This window comes from Glossina fuscipes, unplaced genomic scaffold, assembly GCF_014805625.2.
Source record: "Glossina fuscipes isolate IAEA_lab_2018 unplaced genomic scaffold, Yale_Gfus_2 121, whole genome shotgun sequence".
Classification (NCBI taxonomy): Eukaryota; Metazoa; Arthropoda; class Insecta; order Diptera; family Glossinidae; genus Glossina; species Glossina fuscipes.
The window spans coordinates 9,438,365-9,448,697 of NW_023998464.1; the positions used below are offsets into that span (position 1 = coordinate 9,438,365).

Here is a 10,333-nt window from a genome sequence, read left to right on the forward strand (position 1 = left end):
AATCATACGATTTTGCCTATGCTTGCAAAAGCAAAAGGAAAAAAAAAGGAGTACCGCAAAATCATACGATTTTGCCTGTACTTGTAAACAAGGAAATCAGAGAAGAGCAAAATAAACATATTCCGCAAGATCATGCGATTTATTAGCGGTACCACAAAATCGCATTATTTCGTCTAACGGCATGCCGTTATTCCGCTCCTTGCGGTTGACACAGACCGACAGACACCCTACCCAAGGTTTGTTCGCGGCCGTTACAACCTTTTAAAAAAGATAATAAAATAAGTATTAAGCAGTGTTAGGCTATGTTAAGCATCAATAAAAAGTATACTTGGTAAATCGTTACACGAAGAGCCTTTGTTTTCTTGAGTATTCTGAGTGAAAAGTTGTTCATATTGTATTTATCTATAAAACAATTATTGTACTATTTTATTATTATATGCGATTATTATTTTATTCAAATGTTTTGTTATTTCCTCCTTCTGTAAATTCTGCTATTCCTCTATCCCTTTGTTTTGTTGTTTCATAAAGCGTGTCAACGTTAAGCATTGTTAACCATAACCATTCTTAACCATTGTTGACCATATCAAAATTAAGCAAAATGTGACTGTAATTAAGTTACCGAGTGCAATTATTACCATCGAAAAGCCTTAGTGCTAAATTTCTTAAATCTAATATGTTTCGATTTTCGACTAGAAAATCAAAAAGAGTCATTTTAAATGCAGTGGAAAAGTAAATAACTATCTAAAATTGTGAATTGAGTAATTCTTCTCTATACTTTTAATTATTTTTAATGTTTAATTAGTGCTGCATATAAGAATTTCTTGTTGTTTTCGCGTTAATTTTGAAACTCATTGTTTATTTTCTATGTTGATTATCCATTTTTACACTCATCACTGAAGGGAGGGGTGGACTCATTGTGCCGCTTCGACTCGAATATTCGAATAGTTCAGGAGTGTTGTTTTAAAAATAAAGAAAATGAATTAAATTAAATATAAGAAATATAGAAAAAAAAAAATATCAGTGCAATTCCGTGCGAAAAGTTCTGTGTCAAAATATCATTAATTAGTTCGCTTGGTACATCGTGTGCTCTCCGCGAATTTTTGTGGTTTTGACAAATATTTCTGAAAATGTAATAAAGTTATAAAATCATTATTAGCAGCATCACCGGCAGCTTATGATAATTTTATGTTTACTGTGTTGCTTAGCCACAATATAAATTTAATATTTAATTATTGTCATTTCTTTATCATAAGTCAGATGTCATAGTAACAAAGATTAATTTGTGTGGTGTTCTTTGTATTGAATTTAATGCCTGAGTTCTGAACCACAGCGATTATTGGTTTTGCACCTTCGTTGTTTTTATTTAATTAACAGAAAGCCTTGGTGCTATTTTGAATATTGGTGTTGCCTTTTTGTTGTTTTCATTGGATTCGACAGCAAAGTTTTGTACCATTTTTATTATTGGTGCCACCCTGTTTAATAAACATAGTATTGTTCGGTTTATTGAATTTAATAGCCAAATGCGGCATCATTTTGATTGTTATTGTTGCCCTTTAGAATAAATATAATATTAAATATTTACATCTTTGGTTTATTGTTATTGCCATATCTTTGGTAATAGATACTTACAACTATTTTGTTTTCGCTTACCAATATTAAAACCGATTTGAGATTGCTACATTTTGGCATTGCCTCAATTTTCCAATTGTTTTTTTTGTGAATCAACTAATTTACAAGTCTTGTTTGTTGCAAATTAACTAATCTACAAGTCTTGTTTGTCGCCTCATCCCGAGGATCGGAATGTGTGACCATGAAAACCAGATGGACGTTAGACAGTTCTCCATATGGCAGATTGTTCAGGGGCAGCTGAATAGGAAAAAGTGAAGTAGTGAGCGAAAGGATAAGCTGAGAACGGATTATGAATCTCTAGTAGCGGATACGTCAAACTCTTCTGCAGCTACTATCACTGGCAGAAGGGTTGGCATTGGCAAGGCTGATGGAAAGATTAGCAACAGTAAGCTTAGTGGTAAATCCGGTTTTGTCAAGAAATTCAAGGAGATTATACGACGAGAAGATTAATGGTTTGTCTAGCTTGGAGGTCAGCCCAATTTGATGTTGGCTTATAACTGCGAAAGAAATTGGTGGGATTTATAGAGAAAAATGCACGCATTTCTGGCCATGTTAAGAAATTGAAGGCTGTGGTGGCTGATGAAATAAGCACTTTAGTGTAGTCAGTGAAGATGTATCGACTGCCGCGTCGGGAGGGGGGCTGCACCTGGTCCACCTCCTAAGCCAATGGAAACGTGGCAACGTTCTCGCTTTCGAGAGTCCCAAGCAAGTTGTGCAAAACGGTGGTGGCCTCCCTTGAGGTCAGGCTACATGACATGAAGGTTAGGCGAAACGGACAAGCAGCTATCCGTACGACTTTGTAGGAAAACAAGTATGCGTTGGATTTATTTTTTTTTGGTTGTCAAGTTTTCTTTGTTGTTGGGAACGTTTTTTTTTGGGATTGGAAAAAAAAGATTTTGAGTTGAAGTTTGTCATCAGAAAAGAAAATCTTAATTTTAAGTCTGATACACAATTGACACTATTAGGTTAAGACATTTATAACAATAACACATTAATAAAATGTTTGTAAACTAATTATGTTGTTTTGATACTGGCTGGCGAAGTAAGCGAACTCTGAACAAACTCACATACACCACACAACCACTTACATCTTATAACTTTATAAAGATTCTATAGGGCAAAATTTCGTTCAACCCAATGTTGAGCTGATCTTATTATTTCGAAAAAATCCTGAAAAATTCATTAGACAACTGGTTCTCTATTCCGAGAGAGATAGATAGAGTCTTACCACTTAATATTAATGCAAAACTTATAAAAATTAACATTATTCCATTATGCGCACCTACCGCGGGTAGTGATGTCGAGAAAATTGAAACGTTCTACTCAGAGCTTACAGCTTATCATAATAATTGGAGATTCAAATACTAAAGCTGGAAACAAGCCTGTATCAGAAGCTATTGGTAATTTTGGGTTACGATTAAAGAATGCGCTTGATGATCGCTTAGTTCAATTCTGCTTAGAATATAGTTTCAAAATTCGTAACATCTTTTTTCAACTTCCACCTCCCCAATTGTATACCTGTAAATCCTCGCTGGAAAGCAGTCAACACGTCGTCCGAAATCAAATACAAAATTTAATTTTTATAAATAAAAATTTTGGAACATATGTTAAGAAAGCTAGTACCTTCCCAGGAGCAAACGTACCGTCACCTCATAATCTTTTAGCGACAGGGATTAAATTAAAACTGCCGTCAGTTGAAAAAAACACTTTTCGAAACGAATGAATATCGAAAGACTATGAAATCCAAAACCGTTTAGTATCTGAAATAAACGATAGGCTACATTTAAACAATTATGATGCAGATATCTTCCGCCGATGGAAAAAGAAAAGGGCTACAAAAATCTATAAATAACAAGGACGAGAATAACGTAGAAATATCGATAAAGATTATAAAATTTGCAAATGATGAAGATCTAGGTAACCTACGCAAACCGTTTCATAGAATCTAAGAAACAGACATTTATTATGATGACTGATTAAAATCACCGTTCATCACAATGTCAGGATTACAGAACGAGATTCCTAATGAATCACGTTTTGAAAACATTCCTAAATTTGAATCATCACAAAGTCGTACTCAGCTTGTTTTTTTCGGAAACGCATGGGCACCAGAGAAGTTTTATTGCGAATTTAGGTTCTAGTCCAGATCTGCAGAGATGTGCAAAAAGATATTTTTTTCAATGGACAATTTATCCATAATAACTGACGTGCGGACGATACAACTATCATAGCAGATAATGTGTAGGCTGTGCAGACGAATGTGTGAGTATGATCAAAGTAACAACTTTCGTTTAAACCTAAATATCAGCATATTCCAATTTATACTCGTATGCCAAACGAAGACGTGGCAAAAGCCACTCAATTAACAATAAAAGTGTGAAAAGAGTTTGCAAGTTTTTTTCTTTGGATCCATATTACACGAAGACTGAGACAGGCCCGTAGAAATAAAAAGAAGAGTAGAAATGGCCAGACTATCGTACACGAAATATTAGAAAATTCTAGCAAGCCTAGAAATTAGATCATCTCTTCGCCTTTTTTCCATGAAACGGTTTGTATGGTCTGCAATCATGAACATTAAAAATCAATACGTGAGCTATTAAAGTGTATTAAAGAACGAAAAACTGCATATCTTGGACATATGGTATGCGGAGAAAAAAAGTATGGCCTCACATGTTTAATATTGGAAGGCCTTATCGAAAAGCATAGAGGCGTGTGTAAGGAACAAAGCTAACAATTGTATAATATTTGAAGTTGAATAGAACTGAGAACCATAGCCGAAATCATACATACAGTAGGGAGGCGAGCAGATTTTTCGGCTTTAGTTATTAATACTTAGTACACAATAACATCACATCTGTAACGCATATTCAGTAACGCAGTGGTAATACAACAAGGAAGTTTTGTATGTGCTACGGCCGATTTTCGAGTAAGGTTTCTATAATCCGTTTTTTGTCAGATTTTAGCTCGTTTTTAGTACACAGATGCCAAGTTTTGATCTATAGTGAACGGGAAGGGAGGCCATAGAAAAAAATGGCCTTCTATCTTGCTTTTAAAAGATTTTGAAAAATATTGTATGTACTTTAAGACTTATAGGTAAAAAGCTTAACTTAAAGGAAAAAAAGTTTTTTTTTAATAATATCTTTTTTTTTTTTTAGTGGCAAACAGCAAAGGTTAATATTTCTCGATGGGAACCATATAACAATACAGATATGTTTTTTAGATGAATGGATATGCAAATTAACAAAATTCATTGAGTTAACTCATTTTAAAATAATGTAATAAATAAAATCAACTTATTATATTGGATTTATCTAGAAGAGATATTGCGCAAACGATCTAAGCGCTTACTAAGTCTAAATATTACGAGACTTTTGAAAGAAAAATGTTGAATTTGATTTCTAATATATGGAAACCTAAGAACACGGTGCGTTAAAACTAATATTGACATAACAGATGAAAACAAAATTGCTTTATCATCTGCATATGTTACAGGTAAATTATTGTCAGCTATTGGAAAATCGGAAAATTGGATAATATATTGGAATTAATAGAAGTACCTGCCACATTCTAGCTTCATTTTTATATATTTAAGATCTTTCATTTTGAACTTACACATACAGATGTCATTTTACTTTTTAATTAGATCTTCAATTTTTGAAAAAGTATCGGGATGTTTCTACTTTTATGCCATCAAAACATTAATTGATGGTTGATGAGATTGTTGCTGTTAAACTGAGAAAGTTAGAAATCTATTCATCATTTCTTATTTGTATTGAAATTTCTTATGTTCTTAGTTTTATTAAACTTGAATAACTTTTTAGTTTCATTAAATTTTTCCTTCGTCCTAAGGGTTTCTATATTTGTCCCATCTATCCATTATCCTTCGAAGAACACAAAATTGTCGAATTTTTCATGCCAAAATCGCAAAATGTTTAATTCCTCCAATTTTAAATATAAACAGAAATGCTCTACATATGTATGAAATAAACGATAAAAAAGTATAGTGAGTTTAATATACCTTTACATTTATAAGCTATTTATTAGCTAGTGGACATGATAATGTTGAAGACAAGAAGCCCTTTTAATGTTGGTAGTACGTTCATAACTAAGAAACATACTTTTATTTACAATTTTTGAAACTACCTTCGCCAGGGATGGAGCGTTGGCATAATAAACTGGCTATTATTACTCGGACTCCGAGCCATTGGTCTCGCTAGAAGAGAACAAAAACTCGAAGAATTAAAGGCAAGCCTACCTCAAGTGCAAAAACCAAAGTTTATTCCATGCAAATGTGATTTTTCCAAAGAACAAAATGTCCTGGCAGCGTTTGAACGGTCCGAAAATGAATTGGGCGGCGTTGACGTTTTGCTAAACAATGCTGGCATAACCCGATAAACAGAATTAGCAGCACCCAACAACACAGAAAAGATACGTCAGGTTATTGACACAAATTATAGGTTACGTTTCAATTTGCATGTTGAGCTCTCGTTAAGCAAAGCTAGAACCGCGCTTGGTTTTATAAAGAGGTGGTCCAGAGAGCTTGATGATCCTTATATTACGAAAAGGCTTTACATGTGTTTAGTTAGACCTATACTTGAATATGCCTCTGTTGCGTGGTCTCCTTCATATAGGTGCTATGTAGATTCAATTGAATCTGTTCAAAAGCAATTCTTGCTGTTTGAATTTGGGTTGGGATCCCATTGCCCCTCTTCCACCCTATGAAAATAGGTTGCTTCTGTTATCTTTACCGGTACTGGAGAAACTTAGATTTGTTCTTGGGGTTTCCTTCGTAATCAAATTAATAAATGGTAAAATTGACTCGCCCGCATTAGGCTTTAATGTCCCTAACCGCTTCCCTAGGCACTTTATCTTGATAAAGCTTAGTCAATGCAAATATAATTACGAACGGTTTAACCCGCTCAGAGTAGTTTATTAAAGCAACATTGCTTAATACGCGCGATTTACCTATGTCGTATTTGAAATAAATTTTAACTTTAAAAAGTGATTATGAGTCGTAAATTAATTGTATTATCGGTTGCCAAGCTTATGTACGTTTGCGATGACTTAGGGATTCACTTGCGATTTGGTCCTGTACCGGTTATGGGTGTCGCTCTATGCTAGTTGTGTACATGTTTTTTTTTTTTTTTTTCTTTTTTGTTTTATTGTACTTATACTAAGTTTTAATATTAATTAATTTAAGATTTACTTTAAGAGTCAATTGAACTTGACTGCCATTTTGTTTAAGTTGAGTTTCTAGTATAAGTGGATTAAATAAACAAATAAATAAATTTAAATGTAAAGGGTGTTCTTTGGTGTGCACGTGAAACCTTCCAACGTATGCATTAACGCGGCAATGAAGGACATATATTAATTATAAATAGTTTAGCTGGTCAACAGGTCTTCAATTCCATAAATGTTGCACCTTCTTTTAGTATCTATCCATATACAAAATTTGCAATAATTGCCATGACTGAAACATATAGACAAGAGTTTCAATTACATAAGAGTAAAATCAGAATAACGATGAGTTTCGAAAGAAAGTAAAGACGTAAATAATCAATACCTTAAATATTTACGTTACATTATTGTAGGTGCAGTGACTACTAATATATTTCTTGACGAAATACAACTCTATGTTAAAAATATGACACTTTTGGAACCACAAAATATAGCAGACGCTGTTCTCTACGCAATCAAATTACCACCACATGTACAGTTAGTATCAAAAACAATGATAGAAACTGTCTTTCATATCCACCTCCACATCAAATGAGCTCAATATTTAAGTCATCTCGTAGCTAACGCTGAACTGGGTGCATAAGAGAAGCTACTTGAATAATTAAATATTTTTAACCTATCGACTTCTGTTTGTCGGCCACACTTCACAATTGTATCTACAACTACACTTAGTTCAGCTCAGAGCCTAGAACAATTTAAGGAGAACAACGAAAACTTTAAACAAGAAGAGCGCACAGAATTGCGAAAGTCGCTATGAATATCTGCTAGAATCGTATAAAAATATTATTAGTAAGAAGCTGTGGAATTTATACTTATTTTGGTGGCGATGATGAGTGGATAGTTTTTTATTTCCCTTTTATCTACTCTTTAACAGATCCACGAGATTACTTTACACCCATGGGAAAATTATTTTAAGAACAAGCTTTAATATATATTTCATTTACAGATTTTATTTAGCTCATCATGATGATCATTATAGAAGCACTATAGTGTTTTTACTGACATCATGTCATAATTTCAGTTTAAATAATACCGAAAATCACAATAAAGCTGCATAAAAGATAGGAAGCAGAACACCCCATTTATTTGGAAATTTCTTTCAAATTCTAAAAATTCTTCCTTGTTTTTGCGTCAAATAATTACGCAACAATTTGACGTTTTTATTTAATCAATAATTAATCATTAAATAATAGACAATAACAATTAAATTGAATTATTAAGCACGGTTAATTAAGATTAAAATAGATTTATAGTACCAGCAAGACTATAAGGTCTCTTTCGGCACAAATAAAAAAAAAGCTAGACATGATAACGCGGACAATTATTCAGTGTCGAAGAAATTAAATATAATTACATAATTACTTATTGCAATCAGGATCATAAAATTTCCTGATTGCTACTCTGACCCTATATACACTAACAATAGCCTGTAGGCAGTAACATGTTCCATAACTTTGCAGTGATGTTAAAAAAATAGTATTGATAATGGTTTGTAAGAAGCAAATTCATCCTACGTTTGGATTTAACAAACCTCTACTCCAATTACAAGTATAAAAGAGATTATCGATGACGATGGTATTTCGCATATTAAGTAACGATGAAAGATCAGAATTTAAAATCTTTGTCGAAAACCGGGATATTCTGTCGTATTCGCTTTTATTGAAAACGCATCTGGCACACTTATTGACTGCCAGCTATAACTTAGCGCTTGAGCCGCAATCAAGGTTGCCGTATACGTTGATTCCATACGATGTACGGAGCACAACAATACATTTAATTAATCTTTAATTAGCTTGAGTAGGTAATTACGAGTTAGATAAACGCAGTTTCCACAGAATGTTGTGTATCCGTACAGACATAAGATCGATCTGATCTTCTATATTCACACGTTAGTTAATTATAAACCCAAGATTTGCAACTCCATTGACAACGTCAATAACTGCCCCACCTATTCTAATACTAGGTAGAGAGAGTCGAGATCGTAAACATTGTGTGATATCACAACAGGCTTTGTTTCATATAAATTAAGCTTCAAATTTTGGACAATGGACTAATGCGAGGTACGACCAAAATCATCGTTAATTCGTTGAATCAGATCTTCTACGAGCCCCCATGGGCGAGATAGCGAAGGTCCCTAATGCTTCCCTTCGGAATTGGGATGTTCTAGGAATATTTTATTGAAAATTTTACAGGTCAAGGAGAAGCCCCCCTCGCAATGAAAGGGACAGATGGCTATCAATTACTATTATTTGTTAACACAACATCTTATACAATGTTAAACCATGTTGCGGAGCTTAAAATAATGGTCAGAAATGCATTTTTTTAACCAATCCTTTTTAATCACAAAAGTGTTATTATAAATGACTTTGGTTTTTGTTCGTTTCCAGTGTTTCAAAGATCGTGAAGAGTTCTCAACAAATAGATGTTGGTTTCTACATGAGTTTTCGACTCGAAGAGATGGTGTGTTCATTACTAGAAAGCCACTCCAAGTAATGCATGAAATTAATTCAATTTATGCATCTCAATTATAATTTAAAGACCATTTTGCAAGCATGTTTATAATAAAATATTGCATAGGAAATATCAAGGAAGACCTGTACATGTAAACTTAATCGTTGTTCGTTTGAATCAGAGTTTAAAAAATTCATTAACGTTTATGAGAAAATGAAAAAATAGTCTTACTTTTATTTATTAATTAATGTTAAGGACTGAATATTCAGTAAATTTATATTGATTAAATAATTCAAAGTAATTCAATTATCTTTAGTGCAAGAGTTGGAGGCTGAATGGCGTCAAAACTATACAACTGCTAGTAGTCCTAAATCAGACAATTTTGCCGGTAAATCACAACCGAGGTAGGCATCATTACAGATGCAGTAATTTATGTTCGTGCGCCGATGAGAATCTAGGGGTTGCCGTATATAATAAGAAGACAACGAGGTCGAGTTATCACGACGTTACTCGGTTTCTCGTTTTGAATGAAATCTAATGCATGGCGCAAAACGCTAGGTATATGCTCCTTGCTTGATCTCACTATTGAAATTAATATTAATATCGCTTTCCTAAAAAAAACCAAGCGAAAGCAACACTAGTATTAATTCCAACATTAGTGTAATTTTACGAAAGTTATACCTCTCCTTGGAATTTCTCCACAGTACCAATTTTAGGCATTGCTACGTCGGCATCAAAAAAAGTTTGCGCAAAAGTTTAATTTGTTTTATGTACGGTGTTATAATGCCAATGGATTCCGGTTTAATGTTCTTACGATTCAATTTAACTGTCATTAGGAAAACCTTCAAAAAATAAATAAATGTTATGAAATACTAAATAGAAGGGATTGTGCTTTTAAATTAAATACAACTTACGAACTTCGATTCGTACGGATTGTACAAGTCTTCTTCCTGCATATCTTCACCACGTATTCCGTGGAAGAATATGCCATGTGTTTTGAGTCCATTTGGTGATT

General features: G+C 33.4%; 1 pseudogene; it reads left to right on the forward strand.

Annotated features, from left to right (window-relative positions):
* The first annotated feature begins 5,688 nt into the window (after positions 1-5,688).
* Positions 5,689-7,925, forward strand: LOC119640538 (annotated as a pseudogene).
* Positions 7,926-10,333: the final 2,408 nt, after the last annotated feature.